Source organism: Lissotriton vulgaris, chromosome 1_1, assembly GCF_964263255.1.
Source record: "Lissotriton vulgaris chromosome 1_1, aLisVul1.2, whole genome shotgun sequence".
NCBI lineage: Eukaryota > Metazoa > Chordata > Amphibia > Caudata > Salamandridae > Lissotriton > Lissotriton vulgaris.
In genome coordinates, this window is record NC_141685.1 from 1,629,945,696 (window position 1) to 1,629,972,303 (window position 26,608).

Here is a 26,608-nt window from a genome sequence, read left to right on the forward strand (position 1 = left end):
GCTGGGCATATTCATATTTGCTCATGCTAAGATGCAATTCACAAATATTTTCTAGGACTACGGTTTCCTGGCCTACTTCAGGAAATTCATGTGAATTTATGAAAAACATAAATCTGCATTAATACAAGGACATATATCATGGGTGCACGTTTGTGACTAACATTTGAGCCCCTAATTACATCTGAGTTAACCAAGACATTTTGTTTTTAATAAAATGCTATCTCTTCCTATCTGTGAGCTGGCTTCATTGTGTCATAGCATTCTGCTCTTTTACAAAGTAGTTTTGTTCAGTGCCAGGAATTTCTATGGCAATGTGGCCTTTATGAGACCAAATACTAGCGGTCTAGTAAGAACGCGCTGGCATAGAGCACCACGCCTACCTGATAATCCCAAGGTAGAGAAAGGAGCATAGTGTAGGCCAAGTGAGTAACCAGAAAATTAAAATACCCCCCACATTGATGCAAAGTTCTTATGACACCAAGCAAGCAAAAAAAGTCATTGGAATCGTCGACAGAATAGCTCGCTTGTCTCTTCCATCTAAGCATCTATCTATTCATCCTTTCACCCACTGATATCTAGCATTTCACCTTTACATTGGCACCCATTCATTCTTTTATCCATTAGCCTTTCACCAATCTGTTCGTCCATCTGTTCATCCGTCAGTTCATCCGCTCATCCATATCCAAACCTACCCATACATCTCCAAACCTATCCATTTCAACCATCCATCCATTCTTTCGCTCATCCATACACCCTCCCTTTCACTCATCTATCCACCCTCCCTTTCACTCATCCTTCCACCCACCCTTCGACCCATCCATCAATCCATCCTTCCACTCATCCATCCATTTATCCTTTACACTTATCCATCCTTTCGCTCTCTAATCCTTACACCCTGTAACCCATCCACTCATTCACCCTTTCCTTCATTATAACACCCTTTGTCCATCCACCATCCCGGTCACTCAACCATCCCGGTCACTCATTCATCCATCCATCCATCTAGCCAGCACACTTCCACTCACTCATCCTTTCACCAACACATCCATTCATCCTTTCATATTAATTACGAATCTTTGTCTGCTGAGCTGCAGACAGAAGAGGCCCATCAAGAGCTCCACCTCTACTGTAGCTGCTAAAGCGGGGTGTTCACGAAGCCCCTGTTCAAACCTATTCTGCCATCTCCAAACCTATTGATCCAACTGATCCATCCCGCCTTCCTTTCACTCATCCATCCATCCTTTCACCCCACACATCCTCCTTTTCACTCCTGTTCATCCACCCTTTCACTCATCCTCCATCCATCCTTTCACTCATCCATCCATCCACCCCATCGATCCTCCTTTACACTCATCTATCCACAGACTCTTTCACTTCCTCCATTTATGCTTTTGCTCGTCCATCTACCCTTTCACCCGTCCATCTTCCGTTTCGCTCATATATCCATCCACCCATTCACTAATCCCTCCATCCACCTTTACACTCAACTGTCCATCCATCAACCCTTCCACCCACTCATCCATCCATCCCCACCTACTCAGCCATCTATTCATCTACTCTCACCCATTAATCTACCCTTTCAATAAGCCGTCCATCCTTTCACTCATCAATCCACTTTCAACCTATCCATCCACTCAACCTTCCCTTCATTCACCCTTGCACTTATCCTACCAGTCTTTCACACATCCATCCTTACATCTATCCACTCATTCATCCATGCATCTACCGTTTCACTCCACTCATTCATCTATCTATCCATCAAGCCTTTCACTCATTCATCCATGCATCAATCCATTCACCCCTTTACTCATTAATGTATGCATCTATCATTCACTCTTGCACGTATTCATCCATGCATCTATACATCCACCCTTTCACTTATTCATACATTCATCTATCCACTCATTCATCCATGCACCTATCCATCCACCCTTTCACTCATTCATTCATTAATGCATCTAAACATCCACCCTTTCACTCCACTCATTCATCCAAATATCCATCCAGCCTTTCACTCATTCATCCATGCATCTATCCATTCACCCCTTTACTCATTAATGTATGCATCTATCATCCACTCTTGCACGTATTCATCCATGCATTTATACCTCCACCCTTTCACTTATTCATACATGCATCTATCCATTCACCATTTCACTCATTAATTTATGCATCTATCATCCACTCATGCACGTATTCATCCATGCATCTGTACATCCACCCTTTCACTTATTCATCCATGCATCTATCCATCCACCCTTTCACTCACTCTCCCACCCACCCTTTCAAGTCCATTAAGGGCCTTTGTCTGCGGACTTGCAGACTGAAGAGGCCCATCAAAAACTCTACAGCTGCTGTAGTTGCTACAGCAGTGGGTTCACCATGCCCCTGGTGCAGGCACAAAGTGAGATGAGAGGCCTAGTGCAAGGACAGAATTGGGGGTGGTCTTAGGCCTGCATGAAAGCCCATGGGGAAAATAATGAGCTTTAATGTAAGCCCTCGATGATATGAGAGGTCAAGGGGAGTGGGTCAGGGATGTCAGAGAGGGCGGCGGAGGGTGGGGTGGTGGGGTGGGGTTAGCAGGTTCAGGCACCGGGTGTAACATAAGGTGTACAGGACACGCAAAGTGGCAAGGAAGGGGTGCATGAGAAGGGAAATCAAAGTGAGTTAGTTGAAGATGAGAAGGGATATTGGAGCCCTATGAGGCCCAGGAGTGGAGGAGAGAATACAAGGCAGGGGTCATACAGTTCAAGTCAGAGCAAGGGGCCAAGAGGCAGAAAAAGCAGCCTCTTACAAGCCATTGCTGCCAGTGTACTGGAGCTGCAGAAACTCGATGTGTGTCTCATGCTTGAGGAAAATAAAAGGAGCAGGGGAGGGCCTGGAAGCCGAGCTGGGTCTAAGTTTGGGCTCTGCTTTATCATTTTGTTGTTCTGCTCTGGGGAAATTAAAGTGCAGGCCCCAGCTTTTGCATTGACCCTTTCACTGCCAATAAACTGCTCAGAGCAACTTATTTACTGGCTGTGACCTACAGGGTTGAACAGCTGTGTACCGTATTACCATAAAACTGTCTACTTGTCCTTTGGACAAAATGCAAATTAAAACCTCTTGCCCTCCTAAGAAATCTAGATGTCTCGGGAGTCGGGAGATAGGAATTCCCCACCCCTGAAAAAATTATAGCCCGCCCGTCTTGTCCTTGTTAGGATTCATGATTGGATAGATTCAGAAAATATTCTGACTCCACTACAGGCTGGATTCAGGTCCCATGTAAGCACTTTAGACCAGGCCTATCGTTTTATGTTACTTTTCTGGAAGACGGTCTTTTTAGGCAAGGGCAATCTATATACAGCATTTGTAGATCTCAGGTCTGCTTTTGACCTTGTAACAAGGGCTGGTTTATGGAAGTGCCTTTTAGATATGGGCATGCCAGCCCCTATTGTCAATTTGTTAATTAGCTTACATAGGAATACCTATGCCCAGGTGCGTTGGGGCAAACCTGGGGAGGTGACTGAAAGGTTTTCCGTGGCTAAAGGTGTTAGGCAAGGCTGTGTTTTAGCCCCTACCCTTTTTTCCTTATATATCAATAGGGTTGTCAACTACTTTGCTGATCACCCCACAGATGCCCCTTCATTAGCAGGAATGAAAATACCTCTACTCATGTTCGCTGACGATACCCTTTTAATATCTAAAACCAGACAGGGTCTCCAGCAGGCCCTCTCTAGGTTTGAGCTATTCTGTCACGAACATGAGTTGGAGGTAAACGTTTCTAAGACTAAATTTATGGTCTTAAGATGCCATAATCAGATCTCTGCAAGGGTCACAATGGGGGGTTTGCCCTTAGAACAATTGAAGTTGTTTACATATTTAGGAGTTACATTTAGCGACTCCCTAAGCTGGACCCCCCAGATTGAGCGTATGGCCTTGAAACATCTGCAGATTGGAGGTGCGCTGATTAAAGAGCACAAACGCTCCTTTACTAGGCCTATCTCGCCCCTTATTAAGATCTATGGATCCAAGGTTCTTCCCTCTGTTCTTTATGGGGCAGAACTTTGGGGGTTTAGCAACTTGGACCTGCTGAGATTAGCCCAAAACAAATTTCTCAGGTTGGCCTCAGGTCTGCCGCAATCAACCCCAAGGATCCCACTTATGAATGATCTAGGGTGTCTTCCGGTTGAGGAGCAGGCTAGATTTCGCCCATTGGCGTTCTGGAGGCGCCTATGGACGACGCCGGAACTTATACTGTATGCCAGGGCCTGTCTAGATGTTAGAAATACCTCTGGTTCATCGAACATAAGTTGGTTTAGAGATCTTAAATCGTCACTTTATGCCTTGGGGTTAAGTAATCTTTGGGTGGCCCCTGATTCGGCAGTCTTCCCCACAAAGAAAATATTAAAAGCACTGTATTGGGACTGGGTGACCTCAAACCGTCACCAGAGATTGCCTGCCAATAACCTTTCTAGTAAGTTCATTGATCTCAAAGATGCCCCTAAGCTTGAAAAATATTGGGACCTAATCACCAAACCAATGGATCGCAAATTGTTCCATCAGCTTAGATGTGGTACGTTGCCTTTAAGGGTATTTACCTACAAATGGTGTTCAAGTGGGTCTGAATGTTGTCCTCATTGTCAAGTTTTGAGCAAAAGTGTTGATCACATTTTGTTTGTTTGTCCACTGTATACTGCTCCAAGGTCCAAATGGCTTAGCCCAGTTTGCAGATCCCTGGGTACTCGCTCAGCTATTGAGGCTAGCATACTCTTAAGAACCGACCTAACCCCTCTTATTGTTACTGGTGTGGCTAAATTCCTTGGGTGGGTGATTAGAACTAGGTATTTAAAAAACAGTCAGTGCTAGGCTTGCCTGTGAACATTTTAATGTGACTTTTAATTGTAGATCTAGGTCTTCCAGGTTTTTATATTCTATTACTAATTATTGCTATGTACCCATTATAAGAATGTCTGTTATAATTGATTTAATACTTTAACGCCACAATGAATTAATGTTTTGTACCCATTATAAGAATGTCGGTTACAACTGATTTTATGTGAATTTGTTATTTTATCATGTATATTTTGTATGTACGTCTTTTAAGATTAAATAATCGAATAAAGACTTCTTAAATGGTAAATGGGACCTTTCAACGTTAGATGTAAGATGTCATTAGATGGGGTAGTATGCGTAGTTATAAACCAATTTAAAGAGATGTTAAGCCAAAAATGGAGACCCCCGGAGGGTCGACCCCTCCTTGTACCTAGCGCTGGAATAAAGTATGTTGCAAATACAGATTTGTGTAAAGGGAGCAGACTCCAGGTCTCGTAGAACAAACATATCTTGTTCCTGAATAAAGTTATTCCATTCTGGTAGAAGCATTTTTTTTTCTAGCCCTGCTATGTTCCCTCTCCTCCAATGGCTGGCCAGCATTTACGAGGCCAGCCAATGGAGAAGAGGGGCGGGTTTAAGCCCCCAATACTCTAAACATAAAATCTCGGCTGCGCGCCACTGCTGCGCAGTGTACGCTAGGCCGAGACCTAAAAAAGGGAGGACTAATGCCAATCAGTATCTAGCCTAGAAGGGTCCAACACAGGTGCTAGCAGCCAGCAATGAAGAGATATCAGAAATCCTTCCTAGCTCCACATGGGCTGACTGATTGGTTTCCAACAGGAAAACTAATGAGAAAAAATTATTGTATATTAAAACTTGTTCTTGAACTTCATTCTCCCGGTTCCTTCATCCCTTTCACAAATGCCCCAGCTCATCCATGAACACCTTGTTTAGGACATAGAGTCCGTTTCCTCGATAGTGGACAGTACATGTAAGGCTGCTGGGTAAGAAGTCGGACAGAAGCAAAGACTAAATATCCACTAGAAAACATTCAATATTAAAAGCAGTTTTATTTGTCAAATTACACCCAGACGGCTGACAAAATAGAACTTCATTGGATTTCGGTAACATTTAATTTGGTGTTTGAGCACAATAGCGCGTCTATGTTAAATTATTGAATCTTAAAGATTAAATGATGGCAGATGATTTTGGAAAAGATAGGAGGGGTTTCTGAGAATGGAACAGCTTTTGCCACAAAGTGTTGTCTTTTCAGTCTACGTTTAGTTTTTAGGTTGGGGAAGTGGGCGGTTGTGCCACTTTTACACAGCACATGTGGTATAGAGACTGCCTAATACATACACGTTTTGTTCAGTGAATGACTTGTGGAGCGGAGATGGGTTTGGACACACAGGTATGTTGAAGATCAGAGTAGCAAGTTGCTTCACACCTGTAAGGTAAATGAGGACACTGAATTTAATCAAGAATGAGATTGTTCTCCAAGGCGAGATGGTTAAATCCATTACGCAAGAGTTCAGGTATTCGCACTTCAATGTTCACAAAATACTCTGCCTCACAACCTTGGCAACTAAAACATACTAACCATTTGATTCAGCAAAGACTAATTTTTGCTGCAAGTCCTATAGCCACAGCAAAAAAGGAATAACAGGGTTTAAAAAAAAAAAAGACTGCAACATTGCAATTTAAAAAACATGGATATAAAGGCCATTGTTATAGACATACCAACTGTTGTATGCAAGGTCAAACGCCAGAGTTAACAACTCTTCGGGTCTATAGGTATAATGACCAGCAAGTAATATTGAATTTACGATAAGTCTTATCATTAAAGTTTGCTATTTCACAGGGCAAAGAAATGCAGACTCCTGACCAACAAATCAAGAGTCTTATTCCCAGACCCAAGTGCAAATGTAATAAAGATTTGCCTTTCTTCACAGAGAGCACCCAGAAGCTCATTTGGAAAGCCAAACTTCAGACGCGGAAACACTCTTCTAGAAAGGTTAAGCAGATCGGGCACGTCTCTGCATCCTTTGAAGAAGTGAACAGCTTCTCAGTATGGCTCACTCAGGGATGTGAAATCCACATCAAACTCTACACAGTAAGAACCAACTACATTTCAAATCGAAAGCTTCCTAGAACGAGAAGAACACTAACGAAGCCAGAAAAATTTCAAAAGGGACTATAGGGATTATTCCCCTCCCCCACACAAAAAAAAGACAATAAGGAGTATAGTTTGAAAATATATATATATATATATTCAACCAACAGAATCAGAGCAGAATGAAAAATCTCAACCAAATATATGACTTGAAAGTGACTATGTAAATCAGATACAAAAAGGTCTAGCTGAGTCTTGAAAGACCAGGACATGTTGCTGCTTTTTAGCAGGCTCGGTACTCAGTCTTTTCAGTACATTTCTAGCCTATGGTACTACATGAAACTACCTACAGTTAATCCAACCTGTGATACAAGAACTTGCCCAAGCCCAGAAATCAGTTTATCACACAAAGTAATGGAAAGTTGTCAGGATCTACACTATCAAGAATATATAAATTAGATCTTTGAATGTCCAGCAAAACAATGTCCTTACCTCTTCGTGGGCGAAGCCTTACAGCAAGGTTCAAGACAGAGAAAGCATCATGAAAGACTTACAACTGGATAGTGGATGATTTTTCCCATGTTTTCAAAAGTAGCGTCACAAGTGATCTTGAGTGATAATGTAGAGTTTCCTGCTCTGAGTCAGAAATCTTAATTAGAAGAAAGACACAGGTCCTGGCCGCTTGACATGGGAGACCCCTTATGTAATGGGGGCTGGCTTCAACAAGTCTCTGAGCAACCGGGGTTCAAAAGCTGGGACCTTATTCACATTTCAATCCTAAGGAATCTCATGATTGAAACTACAATCATAAATTTGGCTGAGCTGCAGGCAGAGTAAGACCTTCATTCAGGACAATTTTGCCAATACTTGCAACTTCGACATGCGAACATAACCTATGTTTCTAATCTGGAGAACCTCCTGGAGTGCAGTCCACTGGAGGTACAGGTCCCGCTATGTGAGCAAATATATCACAAACTCCCTCATATGTATAAACCTCTTGTCAATAACACCTGGACTCTTTATTGACGGTGTTTAGCTTGGGCATAAGACCTAGGTTCCCTTTCAAACGACAACTGGTGGAAACTCTAGAATGCTCACTGGAGGCTGTCGTGGCCCAATTTCGATTTATGAGGCTGAAGTACCTCCACCGGATTTTTATCTTATGCGGACTAGGCTGTGGCATATGGGAGCGGTTACCTCACCATCTTGCTTATGTCCTCCCGACCAGTGGGGCGTACTTTCTCACCAGTGGGGAGGTCTTTCTCAATACAGTTTGGGACTGTCGAGACTCAGCTCATTTTGGGTGGGGGTATTGGCATGCTTCAGCAAGGAGTTGGAGGTGGACACTCCACAATTATCCCAAATTTGTTTTGCTACACACTACCTCATAGAGGGTAACAGGTATACAAGAGCCCTACTGTGGCTTAGTTTGGTTGTGGCCAGACAGGATATTGCCAGAGCCTGGAGGAATGCAGAAGCTCAGTCACTAGAGGAGTGGCAGAAGGGATTGGACCACAGCATGCACTAGGAGAAACCCATATGTATTGCAAGGGATGGTTCCCAAAAGTATTGCAGGATTTGGAGAGACTATGCCCAGTATTGGGGGTATTATGCTTGAGCCCTGCACAGCAGTCATGCTGCCTGGAAGAGGTGGTGCGCACCTCAATGGCTGTAACTCACAGAATTCAAACAACAACCGCTGATTTCTTGGTCAGGAGTAAATGTCTCAAGTGTCTGATATTTTCCCTCATGCTAGGCTAGGGTCTAACAAAGTGATACTGCTGCCGATTCTTTGCCATCTTTGCACAAACCACATCATTAGTTTCCTTCCAAGAATCCGTATTTTTAAACGGTTTCAGAGTATTCACCAGCTGCTTACAAAGTTTTGTACTAATCCAGTACTATAGCCATAGAATTCTTAGCTCGAGGATTCTTTATGCATTTCCCTTTGAGTTAACCATCTCAGAACTCAACTCAGGAGGTACATTTTGCAACTACCTTAGACTTTTCCCTAGGTCTGTTTTGGCGCTTTTAGTTAAGGAGTGAATTACATGTTTTTTAGACCCCCCTGATTAGTCAATGCTTATTGGCGTTTCCAGACTAAGTGTTCTTTAAAAAACAAACTGTACGACATATCTCTGCAATCAAGTTTGGATCATAATAATATGCACCTATCTACAATTATTTTATTATGGGCTTAGATTTTATGTGTCAAAAAGTTTTGTTCTTGGTAAGGCATTTTTTTTATACATACCATAAAATTAATGGCAGCATGTTTAAACTAATCGAAGGGTAACATTTCGACATGCTCTGCTCAATATTCCTCAGGCCAGCAAAATGTGCATAGGTCCCAACTCCGTAAAATACTCCAGATTCAAACTATTTTATTAAACATTCATTAACAGTTTGATTTCTCGCAAAAATGGTACACTCAATATATAGCTATGGTCACCAATTTTATGAGTACAAGGCGCAGATGGTAAAAAGCTATGTAAAACATACACTGCATACACAAGCTCATCGTGTTCCCTTTGTAAATACTTTAGAACTTGCTTAGAAACACTTTATTATACAGTATTAGATAAATAGCAAATTTGAAATACGGGGACTGAGGTTTTGCATATAAATATTAAAATGTGGACATTTTAAACATTTATCACATCTCTTGTGGAATTTAGAATAGCGAAAAGCTGCGGCTACCAACTTTTTCGGAGGCAACTCCTGCTCACTTAATGTCCGACATTTTCAGCTCCTGCCCACTAAGTCTTTTTTCCATCCAGTTCATATTAGACAAATTAACAAATAAAGACAGGCGTATAAGGGCTTTGGGGGCTCAAAAGCTCTGAAAAAGGAAAAGAGGATGAAAGACTCCAGAGTTTCAAAAAGGAGGTTCGCTTTTGAGCCTTTGGAATTAGTATACATGAGAAAGGTGGAGTGAGATGCGATGACAGGGCAACCTCCCAAATTTAAACAAGTAACTACACAAAGGAGGGTTAAACTTTTCCATCATGATCCCTTAATTCCTAAAAAGATCAGTTGTGGGGTCCTAACCTATCTTAAGATAATTGTAGGATCCACACCATCGGTTAATTAGTGAGATCCTGACATATCTTAGATATTTTAGTTGGATCCTTTCCCACAGGTACCACCTGTGGCATGCTTTATCACTGGATCCTCACCCACTACACCTAGTGTGAATGGGTGGGCTCGATGCAGTTTGTAAGCGGAGCTCTTAACTAAGAATGAGGGTTTTTAAGTGCAAATTAAAACTGCCTTTCGGATCCTAACTCGGTTTTACTATTGAGGTCCTTGGGCAAAAACAGAAAGATGTTTCTGGGTAGTATGACCCGTAAACATCAGTGGATCCGAATGTTTCAGCCTTTTATGTACTTTTGGGCACTGCTTAATTGTTCTAACCTGCACCAAGTGTATTCTTAACTAGTTTTGAAAACTTTGCATTAAGTCAATGACAGTGACTAAGTCGGCAATGTTATGTATTGGAAAGAATAGGTATACGAAGCGTGAATAGGTTTTCCTTCAATATTTGCTTAACTAGATAAACATGGTTGAAATATTTTGTTTTTCTATAACGAGTATTGTGATATTGTTTTCTGGGAATCCTGAAGTAGTTGGTGTTGCCTGGGTATTGGCCTGTGCAGATACCCTCATTAACCACTGCTGTCTGAATGTCACGCCTTTTGGATAATCAAGTAACTCCCTTTGGGCACTTCAGTCAAAAAGCGTTCAAAACTTGCTGCAGGGGTGCGGCATGGAGTAGAAACTCAGATAAACCCCAACACAATAAATAACACTAAAACTCAATGTTTAGAAGTGCCATATCTTCAAACAAAAATAGGTTTTAATGGGGGAATATATTTTTTTAGACTGTGAAAAATATCAAATAGAAGAAATTCAGAAGGAGTTAGCACCTTCACTGGTTGAGACACAACCCCTAACTGGGTATACACTGTAGCTCTTCTATAACCTTTGCCCTATTCTCAGTGCCCCTAGAAAAGATCCTAGCGTCAGATGTGATAGGCAAAATGAATGCCTTTAAACATGCATGTTTGTGGTGGGTAAAGAGACTCACAGAGTAATACATACAACCATGGAGCTAACATGGTCTGCCTGCAGCTTCTGTACGTACGTTTGGAGAAAGTGGTCACAAAATATTACATCTTTCCTGTAATCCAACTCCTAATATACCAGGAGTTATGGCATATTCTGAATGGTTATCAAAAGCTACAATATAATGAGAACACTGCATGGCATCAAAAGGGATAGGTGTATTTTTTTTGTAGGGCAAGTAGAGTTCTGAAGAATCTCAGCCTTTGAGCAAGAATATATATTTCATTACATTCCACACCCTATCAGATCGAATCAGTAACATACAGAGCTGAGCTGTTCAGTGAGATCCAACTGCCTTTAAATAAAGGAAGTAATTACTATATTAGAAAGCTACGTTTGCCTTAATTTTGGCATGTGTATAAAAAGACACCAAGATATAGCTCTGGCCAAAAAATGGAAACATCAATATGGCAACACTTGGGAAAAACACTAAGGAAACCGCAGCTTTTTTTTGTTTTTATTCAGTTGGGCTTGGAGGGAATCTTTTTTAAGCAACATTGTAAAAATCGTAGTAGGGCCATACCTAATGCATAGTGGTGCCCAAGAAATATTCTAAAAGCAGCATTGCAGCTCTTGGCAATAACGCAATGCTTTAATGGCTCCCTCAGTAGTTAGGGAAGGCGTGGGGAAGAGCACAAAGATATTCAGGAAAGCAAGAGAAATGAGTCAATATCTAATAAGTAAATTGCCCCAAAAATAAGTGAAAAAAACATTGCAAGTCACATCATTGTTCCCCAACCTCAAATGCACTTGGCATGTGGTCTAGTGTCTCTGCATGGTCAGATGTCCGCTCAGACTCAAAATATCATTTTAATGTAGGGTTTGGGTTCTTTGTCCACACATATAATGCCACAGAGGGATTCTGGTGACATAAAAATGAGTCCATCTGGGAATGTTACCTGAATGACAGATAACATGTTTTTGAAATAGTACTTTAAAACAGTACACTACTCTGATTTCTAGACTTTATAATGGGGTACAGTGCATAAGCATAATAGAAACTTTTCAAGAATTTTGGAAACTAAATAAAGGGTGTGACTTTTTTGTTAAATCAACAGCTTTGAATACACAGCTGATCCTACAATTAACAATGGCTAGATATTTGCAATAGAGTTTCCTCAAACCACACTAGATGAAGGGACATTATGGCTACGATTTTAAACATGAAAACGTAAAAATGTTTTAAGTCACTTACTAGGAGTAATAATACGGGTTTTCTCTATTAGTAAATGTACCATTTTTACATCTATTTTCATAACCAAAGAATAAACAAAATGTTTCCCTAGTATAGCGCCACTGTGGCCGCAGCAAGCATAACAATTAATTCCTTCCTAAAGGCTAAAGCAGTCAAGATGATGTCGACTGCTCCTATCATTCTGGTAAGCTAGCTGCCAAGCAATTAAAATAGTTTTAGCAGAAAAACAATTCTGATGGGACGAAAAACATCCAGTTAGAAAGACTACAACAAGGTGCTGTTTAAAACAATCTCAATGGCCGCTATTAAACCAGAACACCCTCACCCACCTACTCAATGCTACGTTAGATATGCCTTGCACCCAGTATGAAGGATCTTAATTAGATAAGTTGTACCAAGCATACAATGGGTAAAACATGTGGCTGCTGGCCATACAAAGAAGCCAATACCACTGATGGCAGGACTGCTGGGCAAAGAGCCTATGCACTGTACCCAGTACTCCTCCCCAAACTGCCCGCTTATTACTTCTATAAACACCAGACACTGAGCACAGCTCTTGGTTTGAGACCATGCCCTGCACCAAGGCTTTAGCATGCAAAAAAGGCAACTTCAAGATAATGAATCTGAAGAGAAAATACAGTATGCACTAGAACCAACTTGTCCCTTGACACTTCATGAGCTATCCACATCTCGTCATAGCCTCTACAGACAGAACGTCAGTGCAAGAACTTAGCCATCTGAATATGCCCATCCCCCAACTCCAAAAAAGTCTACTTCCAAATTGCCCTCTGTCAGACACAGGCAAAAAGGACACAATTTCACTTTCTAACAATGCTCACAATCATAAATCAGGACAAACAATCCTGCAATCATACACACTGCTATAGTCACTTCAGCCTGTATATAAGGACAGCGCGGGGAGGGGTGGTGTCACGGAGTTCCATAGGCTTAAGGTAAGCATGTCATCTTTAGGCTTGACGTCCATCATATCAATCCAATCCATCAATCAATCCATTTGTAAAGTGCACTACTCACCCGTGAGGGTCCTTACTCTTTAGGCCCAAACTCCCTTACATTTATTCCTACTTTGGTCTCTGAGTTCTCAAAAACGGCCCTTTTAGACTCAGGATGCCTCTTATCGGTACAATATTTACCTTAATGATACCACATTTAATATGTACCTTCTAATCCAGACCATTTTTTACTTCTTTTTCCCCACCACGTCAAACCTGTATATTTACTGCTCACTGGTCATTATGAGCCTTTACTAATTCTTACTTTTAATACCAAGCCAAACTTGCTTCACATTTTCAATCATCCCAACCCCAATTTATTTTGGATTCTCCATTTTTGTCCCTCATGAGCCTGTTATTAGAGTCCCCCATTCTGGATGTTTCATTCTGGTGTTCAATTACCCCCTCCAGTTATGCCAATATTATGTTGCCTCCTCAGTGTTCTACCAACTCACAGCTACCAAAGTCTCCATCCCATTTCATGTTCATTCAAATCACCATTTTTTTTAACATCTACCAACATCCAGAGTTCAGTTAAAGCACCCCCTGCATGGGAGTTCCCTCAAGCACCCTTGTCTGTGGTGTGTTCTCTCCTCCTCACATTTTGTCCATCAGTCCCTGCTCATTACTATTCTAAGAACTACCTCAGTTGGCTGGTGTTCCATCAGCCCTCAACCCTCCAGTTGTTCTCACTTTTAAATGTGTTTGTTTTCATTTACCCCCCCCCCCCCCACCTCAATGTTGAAACAACAACTGTGCCACTTCCCAGCACTAAGGAGAGTGCCATCATCCTCCTCCTCCCTCTTATGGTGTTCTGTTCACAGCCTCCTCTACCCGGCCGGGTATTTCGATGGCCCACACGTTATTCTACACCTGACAGACTCGTCAGACGACCTCGCTGGCGTTAGCTCTTAGTCTACCCGGCATTCATCCTTATGAGTGAATTTTCCATTATGGAACATATGAGAAGCCGTCCGGTTCAGCATAATTAAATGAGATAATCATATTTGAATAAGTGCCCGGCCCCAAGTCATTAGAAGATTCATTTTGCTGTTGAGACGTATTTCACATATGATATTTAGCCTTCTGGACACAATACGTGAGGGCTCTAGAACTTATACTACCAGTAAAAGACACTGCCACATGCTATAATCATAGTTGGTGGCCATCCCTTTTGAAACCACACTTGCATCAGCATGACTAGTAACCCCTGGGTGTTATTGTGTCTCTGTGGTATCTATCAAGGTCCTGAGGAAGGTGGCGGCACTACCGGTTATATACCACCGAAACGTGCGTCGACCAATACTGTTCAGATTCTGCTGAACACATCTATCCTATATGGTTGTGGAGACGGTGTAATCTGTGGTCTCCTTTTTTCCAGATATATGTATTTGCGAATGTCGTATTAGTGTGTATGAGGTTGGATGGATCTGTTGTAGTATGTATGAACTTTTCTTCTATGTATGGTTTTTCGCTCAGCGGTTATTTGCTTAATAGTATATTGCATTTAAATCTGTATTTTATGCAACAAGTTTGTTAATTTGTATGTAGATGTATATAAAAATCGTTTTATATAAAAAAAGAAAAACTTAAAGAAATTTGATAAATAAAAAAAAGAAGTCAAATAAACAATGATAAAATCTATTTCATCTTATGAATCTTGTTGACGACATGATATTGTTGTTTAGCCCATGCTGAATTTGGTTCTACATTTATGAAAGGAAAATAGGTCATGAGGGAGCTCGCCAAATTGTGCTGTGATTTTCCCCTCTTCTCCCAAACCTCAAATTATCTCTTTTAGAGGGGGTCCCCATTTTTTGCATAAACTGTTCGCAACCTCCACCACTAAGGTATTCTATTCCCATCCCAGTCTGCTGTTCAATTCCATTCCCCCTTCTGGGGTCCGATCACATGCTCCCGGCGTTCTATTGTAGAATCCCCTACTCACTAGTTATTGGGGGAAAAAAGCCCTCTGCACAGTAATGGATGTGTAACCCTGCCCGAGTGCCCAACTGTATCGTTGTCTGGATCACTACTGCTGATTTTTTTTGTCATAGAGAAACACGGATCATGCTAGTGCGCCTGGACATAGTCTGGTCTCATGGACTGTGGTCTTCTTGGACTGGAAGTGGGCCCCTAAAGCGCCAACCATTTAGTGGTGAAAGTCTACTGCCTCATCAGGAATTAAGCAGCACAAGTGTGGTAGTGGCAGCATACAGTGTAGTGATCAGTTGGAGCAAAAAGGTCATTTTTAACCTGTGTCACTGAAGTGAGGTCTACAGACTCACTCACTTTTTTAATTTTTCTGCAGCTATGTGCTTAACTCACCCTTGGCCTACATCAGTTAGATGTAAAGTGCTGTGCAGCACAGGAGTTGAGACTGTGCTGCACTGTGTTTCCCTAGGAAGGGTACAGTCCAGAGATAGAGCAGTACATACATGGTGAGTGCATGCATTTGGTGTATTTATACCTGTGAAGAATACATTACATGAGAGATGTAGTGCTGTGCAGTGAATACATGTACTGGGTCTATGTGTACTTGTGAGAAGTACCATACATGAAGAGTGAAGTGTTCTGAATGTGAGAGCTAGCAGTGTGTGTCAGCAGAGACCGCCGTGAAAGTTATTGCTGGATTAAAAGGGTTGAAGCTGTGCAGAGCCCAGTGGGTGCATCGCCACATCACCAGAACCCCCGTCTGAAGCATCAGAATCCAATCCCCTCTGTGCCCCTGTTGGAAGCGCAAGACTTACTATGGAGGAGGAGCAACTCCCATCGCTGCTGGAGCCAGCCGCTTAAGCTCAGAAGAGAGCACACAAGCTGGATGTTGCGGAGCCTCAAGCATGCAGCCGATTCTTGGGACAGGACCGGAGCAGTGTGAGTGCCCACGATCAGGGTACCCACTGAGACACTGCAAGTTTCCTCGCTGCTTGAGCAGGTGGGATTAATTACGGGCCTATCAGGCCCTGGAGGACTCGCTGCTAAGGCCACTGTGCCAAGACACTTGACTACTTTTTAAGAGTTGGAATGGACTCTCAAGTTAAGGACTACTAGTGAGCATTCCCTGCATGCGGCCACCAGTGAATGTGGAATAACTCCTACCACATTACAGAGTGGGTGGGACAGGGATTAAATAGCAGAGCACTAGAGCCCCAAACTCAAGGGGAAAGTGTTATTGTTTATATATGTCAAATCATTGCTTTGGTTACCTAGCTGGAAATAAAATATTTATTTTTATTATAAAAGTAGGTATTTGACTGGACACTGATTTATTGACACTGATGTGCACTCAGAGTTATGAGTTGTGTTCACTAACCTGTATTCACACACTTTCTCCACTCCCCCCTTCTCCCCCTCCTCCCGCCGAGAGAGCCTTGGATGGCTCGACTATATCTACTACAGAGACAAACGCAGAAGTGGTACTTGGCCCAGTTGCTCAGGGTCCATAGTAGGTTGGGCCTCGAGCCATCAGAAGTAAAAGGCATCTGCCCCCATGGTTGGGCCCAGTAACCTCTGCTTGCCCCGTGGCCCTCTGAAAGAGGTTCCAACACCGGTGTAATATCACACCCCTCCCCAAAAGCTTTATTGTTTTATCAGCCCCTCTGGAGTCCTATCACTTACCATACATCATGTGCTTCACCACCATCATCCACATATAGCTCAGGCATTTTATCCTCTCCAACACACACATCTTGGGTGTTCTATCCCACTCCTAATTCCCCACACACAAATCATGGTGTTTTTTTTTTTTTTGTCCTCATCTCACCATAGAGCGACTGCAAATAGACGCGAGAAGCCATCAATCCGACTGGGGCGCCCCAGGCTTCTGCAATTGCATTGGCTGTAGGCCTAACCAGGCCAGCTTCTTTGGATAAAGCTTAGGTGTAATCATTGGACTTAGGGGTTTCGGATAAGTCTCATTTCTCTGGCCCATACCAGGAACTCCGACCATATGTTACAGCCATCGTCAACCCAGTTACCCAAGCCCAACGTGCCATACCAAATACAGCCCTCAGACAATTTTCATACGAAGGGGGTGTGGATCTTTCCAGAGCTTACAAATCTCCCTCCTAGCGATTAGGATCAGATACATAGTCAGACCTTTTTGTACAGCCGACAGGGAATTAATCAAGATCTTATCGGTGCCAAATATCACAATTGGAAGATTCAAACTAAACTTAAATTTAAAAATAGCTCTGAGGGTAGATTCCACATTCAGCCAAAGTTGTTTTAACTCTTCACATTGAAAGAATATATGGACATCATCTGCCGGAGAGAAATCGCGTCTTGGGCATTTTGAGGTGGAAAGGGGGGCAAATTTAGCTATCTTCTTTGGTGTATAATATAGTGTATTTAAAACAAAGAAATGATTCTTTTTCAAAGAGGCGGGTTTAATAGATTCATACAAAATCTGGAGAGAAAGCTCGTAGAGTTCAATGGCGTCGGCTTGCAGGTCTGACATATTCCAGATTAAATGCTGTGGGGGACATTTTAGATCCTCGGCCTCGACGAGCTTCATATACCAAAACCCCACCTCCTTCTTGATGGTATTTGTATTCTGGCACCGTGACTCAATTTCCCTATTTCCTCCTATAGAATCTTTCTCTGCTATATACCAAGAGCTTAATTGTAAAAACTTAAATCTTGAGAAAGAGACCCCGATTTTTGATTTTAGCACTTCCCAGGGGTGAATGCCATTGGTGGATAAAAGGTCCGACCAGATTGTAATGCCCGCATTCTTGATGCGTGAGGCGAGACTATCCTTTAAGCATGCAGGTAGGCCGGGGGAGTCCCATATCGGGGCAAAATCTGAATAGTATCTAATCCCCCATTGTTTCCTGACTCTACACCATAGATTTAAAGCGGACTTTAAAACTTTCAACCGAACCCTTCTCAAAAACTTCGGAGCACCAAATTTATAAAGAAAACCTACTCCCCCGCCCTCTAAGAAAGTTAACTCCGTTAACAACTTCCCCCAATTAGAATCTCCTGTACTGCCCAGTAGTGACCGAATGTTTTTAAACTGGAAGGCAAGTAAATAGCAATGGATATCGGGGAGTGCTAAACCTCCTTTCAGGAGCCTGCGCCTTAGTTTTTTCCATGAGAGCCTTGCATTTTTATTCGCCCAGATAAAACTTCCAATTTTCCCTTGGATTAAACTCAACTTTTTATCTGGAAAGTCAAGGGGGATTATACTAAAAAGATAGGTCAGTTTAGAAAAAATGACCATTTTGACCAGGTTTACCCTGCCATATATTGTTACGGGCAGGTGTTTCCATCTTAAAAAGAGGCGATCGATCTCTTTAGAGACCTTTTTAAGGTTGATTTTAGGTATATCCTCTATGTTCTTAACTATCGTTATCCCAAGATACCTAAATTCTTTGCTTACTTTCCCACTCCAATTGTGGACATGCCAACACATTATCTCTGTTTTGGAGGGATCCGTCAGATATCCCGAATATAGACCGAATTCCTCCAATAGTGCCTCCACTCTAGGGAGAACTTCTGCTGGATTGTCTGTATAGAGGAGGAGGTCGTCGGCATATAGAGCTAATTTACTATTGTATGATTAGAAATGAAATGTGTAATTAATTCATTAAGTCTCATAGATATATACATCGAACAGCAAGGGCGAGATGGGACAACCCTGCCTTGTTCCTATCATTATATTGAAGCTAGATGTTAACACTCCATTAAGGAGAATCGTTGCTGATGCTCCCTGGTAGCAGTTGATCAGTGTCTGTACAAACGTAGGGCCAAATCCCATTATCCTTAATGTTTCTCACAAAAAGGTCCAGCTAACATGATCAAAAGCTTTAGCCGCATCAAATGCAGCAACAGCCAGAGGCATGGAATTAGCGACTGCCAAGTCTATACTCCCAATTAACTGTTAAGTCAGTTACTGAATGAACCTCCCTGGAATAAAGCCCTTCTGGTCAGTGTGAACCAACTGAGGAACCAACTTAACCAATCTCCCTGCCAAAATGCTCATAAAGATTTTATAGTCGGCATTTAGCAGGGAGATAGGCCTATAGGAATCTGCTTTAATTGGGTCCTTTCCTGGTTTTAAGATAAGGATAATCGTTGCCTACTTCCAAGAGTTTGGGACTCTCCCATCAGGGCTATAAACATACTTAAATAGATCACACAGCCTTGGAATTAGTTCGTCTTGGAGAGATTTATATATCTCGCCTGGGAGGGCATCGGTCCCTGCAGCCTTGTTGTTCTTAACCTTATTGATGTAGATTTTTACCTCGCTTTCTGTAAAGGGAGCATCAAGGGAGGCACGACCTCCTTCTACTAGAACTGGAAGATTTTTAGTCTTCAGACAGTTTTTAATAGACTCTGGGTCAGAGGTATTCTCTTCTCTATAAAGGTTAGAAAACAAAAGATATGAGACAACTTTGCATATCCGCCTGCTTATATGATGTTGCCCCATTGTCGTAGATAAATAGCTTGCTTATGTTGTTCTTGGAGCGCTCAACCCGCGCTTTCCAAGCTAAAAGAGCCCCAGCCTTTTCGCCATATTCAAAATGTTGCATATTGTTTGATTGCCACTGAGCTTTAACTTTAGACTCCAGTTTGCCCCTATATTCTTGACGCAGATGATCCAGATCTGCATTTAGTTGGGTAAATCTATCACTAGAGACCTGAAGACTACTTAACCTCTCATTCTCCAACCTACCTATCTCCTGTATTAAATATTTAAATTCCAGTCGCTCCTCCATTCTTTGCGCAGGTCAGGCTATGGATATGGCCTCGTAGGTTTGCTTTATAGGCATCCCAGACAAAGACGACGTCAGGGGTTGTTGAGCCACTATTTAAAGAAAAATACTCTAAAGTTGAATTTTTTAAAACCCTAATAGTATCCTCATTAGAGAGCATTGATCTTTTCAAGGTCCATCTAGATCTAAGGCTTTGCCTGCCCCCTGAATACGAAAAGAAAATTGGGGCATGATCGGAGATAGCACAAGGTTGTACAGAGATGTTACCAACTTTCTCTAGCCTCAGTCTATCTATTAAAATGTAGTCTATCCGTGAGGAGTGGCCATATTTTTTACTAAAAAAGGTGAAACCAGGTTTATCCCCCATCTTGGCCCGCCAGAGGTCTGCTAGCCCAAGATCATAGTTCATATTAACTAATGCTCTACGAACACGTGGGGCACCAATGTGTTGACTATGGTTAGACCTGTCCCGGATCGAAGAGAACATTAGAGTCGCCTCCGATAACTATTGGAGTGTTGGTTCCGATCAGATTGGATTGCATATTACAGAGATGTGTTGGATCATCAACATTTGGGCCGTAAAAAGAGACGACAGTAAGCTCAGTCCCCCCTATATCAACCAATGCTATTATCCACCTCCCTGACTGGTCCGAGGTAACAGATTTAATACTATCATTTGCCCCTGATCTGATCAAAATCGCCACCCCTTATTATGCGTAGACTGCTCAGAGGTACAAAAAGACTCAACCCAACGATATTTACCAAAAGTCAACCTGGACTCCGAATAACTCAGATGTGTCTCCTGGAGCATAAACACCTGAGCGGTAGACTGTTCCAAATACTTCATGATCAGCCATTCCCTACGTGGACATCTAAGCCCATTAATGTTCCAGGAGATACATTTAATTGAACTACTCATTCAAACAGCCTATTTCCCTAGGGTACCCAGAAATAATCAAACATTCTAATGATGGCTTCAACGTTATAAATGTGAGACTGAGGATATTTTTGTGAATTTTTTCCCACTGCAATCCCACCCGTGCTTCCGCCCCCTCCACCCATACCACCCCGTGTGCCCCCTCTTCCCATCCTAGGGGAACCCCCCTATTATACAAATCATGAGTGTGTGTGGCGTGGAAAGAACAAATCATGGTGTTCTTTCCACGCCACACACACTCCACTTGGGTGCTGAATTTCTCCCACACACTTCTCAAGTATCCTATCTCCTCCCCACACAGCTCTCATGTGTTGTATCCGCTCCTCCGCTTACCTCTCAAGTAGTCTACCCTCACCACTACATTTTTCATATTCTATTCCCCCAGTATCTATCAGAAACACACACACACACATACTGGTGTTCTATTCACCACCTCAAGTGTTCTATCACCCCCCACACACATCTCAGGTGTTCCAGACCCACATACGTACATGTCCCAGGTGTTCTATCCCCTCACATGTCACATGTGTTTCATCCCGCCCCACACATACACACCCACACCCCTCAGGTGTTCTATCTTCCCAACCCACACATTCCAGGAACTCTAACCCCAACACACACCTCCCAGTTGTGCTCCCCCCACACACTCACCACTCAGGTACCCGATCCCTCCTCCACACATTCACATCTCAGATATTCTACCCTCTTCCACACGTCTCAGGTATTCTACTGTCACCCATGCACACCCCACCCATATCTCAAGTATTCTATCACCCCCTCCCAATATTCCGGGTATTCTAACCCCACCATATCTTGAGTATCCTACCTCCCTCACATTTTGCATATTCTTTATCTTGCCCAAATCTCAGGTACTCAATCACTTCCCCTCAAGTGTTTTTACACAACCATCCCCTGGTGTTCTATTAATCCCTCAACACACATCTCAAGCGTTCTATCATTACCCTAAACCATCAATCTCTGGGGTCACTCCTTGTTTTACTCTCTGGGCCAGTCAGCTTTCTCTGAATGCTCCTTACGCAAGGCATATTATGGCCTTCCTCTCTGGACAATACCCCATTTTGAAGGATAACGCACATTCAATCCCTCTCTCCAAAGGCAGACAGGCAGGCTTCAAGGCACTTGAGGACGACACTCCGCTCTACCAGCAGAAAGTGCAGGATTCAAATGATGTCCAGAGACTGGTTGCTAGGCAGACACTAGCCCTAGATGCATCAAAGCTCTTGGAATACTCTGCGGAGCCTTCCCTTCCTTGGCCAAGAAGAACAAAGCTAGGTGGTTTAGATCCCAATTTTATACACATTTCCAATAAAGTGGGGGAGGTGTCAATAAACTGGACACGGTTTCAGAACCAGTTTTGGTCGGTTCTCTTTCAAATATAAATCTCAGGCTGCTCTCCAGACACCGCCTCTGTGTAAAGCAAAGGGACTCGCAGCAGGTAGCAGTGGGAGTAGCTTTAAGCAGAAGTATCCGAAACATAGACACAATGAAATATAAGGTCACTGCACATAGATGTCATCAATCTTACTAAGCAGTTATCAGGAACAGACAAAATAGAAACCCAGGTTAGAAACTTCCTCACCTTGAACAACAGATACTCCAGTCCCCCACTACCATCTACCAAATGTAAGTGTGAAAGAAGAACTAATCATAAGGCCTTTGTTAATTAGGTCCTCATTTAATTTGTAACGGTAGCTGTGTCTCCTTCCTCCCCACTTCAGGGTCTAGGTCTTCTCCTACAGCTACAGTACAGTAATGTAGGAGATACACTTACACTGTCAGGGCTGAAGCGGTCCTCAGCCTCCATCTTCTGCCATGCTAAAACGAGGAGCATCCTAAATGGATCTCATTAGCCTAAGTACTTGGACTCACACCACAGAATCATGCCACTATACAAGTTCTAAACACTCATTGTACATACAGGCACTACACGTGCACACAGCAAGCATGCCAGCTCACAGTTGTGGGCTTCACATAATGGTGGAACTCTATGCAAGAGAAGCCAGTAGGCTTTCCCCTCCTTAACACCAGTGGCGGCTCCTCCTCTAAGGCGGAGGAACATCACCCTACTGCCTTTAAGCAGTGTGAGAAAAGGAAAAATAAAATGATAATGACGTATCAGCATTTTATTGTTTACAGCTGCTTTGCGTGCGGGCGGGGCTGCTCTGCTCTTAGAGCAGGGGAGGACTGGTTTGCCCACTCCAAGTGTGCATGAATGCTTGGACGGCCCTCTCGGGATAGCTAACATTCATGTGCACTTTGCATGTTCCCAACGCAGGTTGCATTGCAGCCTGCATGGAGAACTAGCTCAGGCCCCCATTCCTTGGCTGAGCGACGAACCACAGCACTTAGATCGATAACCACGATGCATTGCAGCTTTGCAATTGGTCAGGAGAGCCTGGGGTGCTTCCTGGTTGCTGTTCCGTCAGAGACCCAGGGAGGAGAGACAGAGCAGAGACGCAGCAACAAGGTAAGTCTTTTTTAAATAATTTTTTACATACCCCTTTCTCCTCCAACGCCCCCTACCCTGACCCCCCCACCCCCCAACCTGTGCCACCACTGCTTTACACAGTGAAAAAAAAGTCTGGTTAGATTATAGATTCAAAGGACCTGGTACTGTGCCACCACTGATTTGAGTGATGCATTCATGGAACTAGGAGGCACACTTCATGCTTCTCCAGTTCATAAAACAGACTCTGAACTTCACATTAACAGGGATAGGACTAGCCCTCTGCGCATATACTAGAGTAGAATACCAGGACCAAAATAAAAGTCAAGATACAGATTTCACCAGCTCTCATGGCAAGGGTATACACCTGTTCAACAGAGAAAGGACATTCATTTCCAACACCCCCATCTCTGGTGTTTTAGTCGCCCACACTGCACCGTTTGCCTACCTCTGGTGTTCCAACACCCCTGGAATCCCTAGTTAATTATCATCACCTGAATAATAGCACATCAATATCCTTCCCCTTCAACTCCCCGATCACTGGGAGTCTATCACCCCTACAATGTTATTCTATCACCACCTCCTTTGTATCTCCAAAGTTTTATCATGCCATCCTTTACGTCTTATGTTCTATCACCCATCTTCCCATCTGGTGTAGCACCCCCCACGTTCTCTCGCTGGTGTGCTCACCAACTCCGCTTCCCTCTTGGTGCTCTATCACCGCCACCACTCACTTACTTATCCCTCTGGTGTTCTACTACCTCCCCCTGTGGTGTTCCATAACGAACCCCACTCGCTTACCCCTTCCGGTGTTCTATCACCACCACCCTCTTTCCCCTCTGTTCTATCACCGACTATCCCATTTGATGTTCTATCGTTCACCTCCTTTTCTCCTGTGGTGTTCGATCAACCGCTACCAACCCACCCGATGTTCCATCACACCCTCGCCTCTCTCGTGTTGCTTCACCACCACTCTATACTATTTCTCATAATGGTCTTCTCTCATCACCCCCCACTCAATGTTACCCTCAGGTGTTCTATCACAACGCCTCCCCATCCCATTTCTCCATCAGGTATTCTATCACTACCTTTTCTTTCCCCTCTGGTGTTCTCTCCCCCCACCCCCACCACAAACCTCTCTTTCCCAAATGGGGTTATATCCCCCCTCCCCTCTGGTAACCTATCAACCCCCTTACTCTCAACTTCTGTGTAGTATTTTCTATCTCCCTCTAGACTCCTGTCAACTCCGCCCCCCACCCGTGTTCTATCACCACACGGCACTCCACCCCCACCCTCCCTGCTTTAAGTGTTCCGATGCCCCCGCCCTTGCTCTGCCGCTCGAGCACTGCCTTTTTGCAGTATCATGAATGCTATAATCTTCGAAATTGGAGGAGCGACCCCTTTCACACCTTGGGAATTTGATAACGTCCTCAACTTGGCTGTTCGTTCACCCTTCACCACAAACAGTGAGCTTTGGCCCTATCACCTCACTCCCCAACTTCATTCTGGGTGTTCTAGCAATATTGTGGCTACGCTAATCGCTCTCTAACTCATATGCCCGGTGTGCCACTGCTCCATCATCACCTAATTAGGTGTCCCATCACACCCACCCCCTGCGCTCCAGGAACCCCAACCGGGTTGTGACTCCCCCGAGTCACATTTGGCTCTCCCATCCTACCAGACTCCTACCTTGCTCTCGTGGCACACGGCTTTTAGCTGGGCTCGCAATGTTCCGGCCCAGACTCAATGTCTTCCGCAGGCTCACGATAAGCTTGGGCCTCAGTCGCTTTCAGGGTGGGCTGTTATTAGCGCAGTGCCTGTCAGAGGAGGTCCGCCAAGACAGAGGGCGCAAGAGAGCTAAACCAACGCTGCAGATTTAGAAGGCTATCCACAGCTCATAGAGAATGTCATAGAGTATTGAATGCGAGAATGTCATCGGAGCATAGAGTGTTGGGGACTGTCATCTTCCGGGCCACAGAAGTCGAATGTAAAGATAGAAAAGAGACCGCAGCTCCCAACAGAGAACTAGAAAGGTAGCTCAATTGGTGTAGTTCCTGATTTTACAAAGAATCCTTAATTTGATTTCTAGCTGGTGTACTGAGTTAGTTGTGAAGAAAACGGTGTTTGTTTATAATGCTGCCCTCGCACAAGTAAGAGGGGAGTTCTTCCACAACTTATTATTCGTAATCATTTAAACAGAGTTTTAAGTGTTACAAATGGTATGGTATTCTCCTACGGGTACATGCTATTACATAAATAAGAAGATAAATTATCTTACCCTCTGCTCCCATGCTTAAAAAAACGAGAGGATGTAAGGTTTTAGGAGAGCGGTGTCATCGTTTAACTAGTAAAAATCGTCTCTGCATTTTTCCGGCAATTTTTAACTCGGATAAGGCCTGACAACACCGAAGAGAGAAACTCCACGGCCGACAGCCAAGGAATGCCACAGTTGGTGGTACATCTTTCTCTGTTTAGCAGACAAACTACTGAAGTCATTAACCCCAAACATAAGATCCATGGATAACTATCTTCTTGCAAGAGTTGGCTTTCTTTCTGACATAACCACCATACTCAAAACACAAATGTACAGTGTATGTTAACAGTTATAATTTGATTATATGTATGTAGATATGTGCATTTCTTTGTACACATAGATATACTACTGATCCAGCGTCACTATAGATATTCTGTCACACATGTGTCACTATTCACTACCTAATACTCACCAAACTAATCAATAACTAGGCCCATGCACCAAGACAGAAGATCATGAAGCTGAATCATGTGGCCTAATTAATCACACTATCAAACTCATATATACATATTTACAACTGCAGTATAACATTTATATTCATAGAAATATCATGAAAACATTAATTAGACCACTGAGGCCAGTGGAAATAAGCTAATGGTAACGACTAAATAATCAAGTCCAGCTTGACGTTTTAAGTCTTTTATTTTTAAAGTTTCAAAGTTTCAAATCTTTATTAGCTCATTTATTAATCCCAAGCATTTTATTGCATAGAATAACGAATTAAAGAAAACATGAACCCTATTCCCTATGTTAGCTTTCTGACCTGAAAAGGAAAAACAATTTATTAAGCAAACATGCCTTACATATCCAAAGGAAATCGGACAGCACTTCGCCCTCAGGAAACAGTCACCCCCCACTCCCCTCAAGAGGCCAGGTTTTTATACCTTTCTTACTCACTAATCTA

The 26,608-nt window shown here is 43.0% G+C and overlaps 1 protein-coding gene across 1 annotated transcript in view; it reads right to left on the reverse strand.

Annotated features, from left to right (window-relative positions):
- The window catches only part of PPP6R2 (protein phosphatase 6 regulatory subunit 2), an 876,013-nt gene extending 850,731 nt beyond the window's left edge, over positions 1-25,282 (reverse strand). The window contains exon 1 of the mRNA XM_086918845.1: positions 25,080-25,282. The gene's annotated coding sequence lies outside the window, so the exon portion shown is untranslated. The remainder of the gene's footprint in view (positions 1-25,079) is intronic.
- Positions 25,283-26,608: the final 1,326 nt, after the last annotated feature.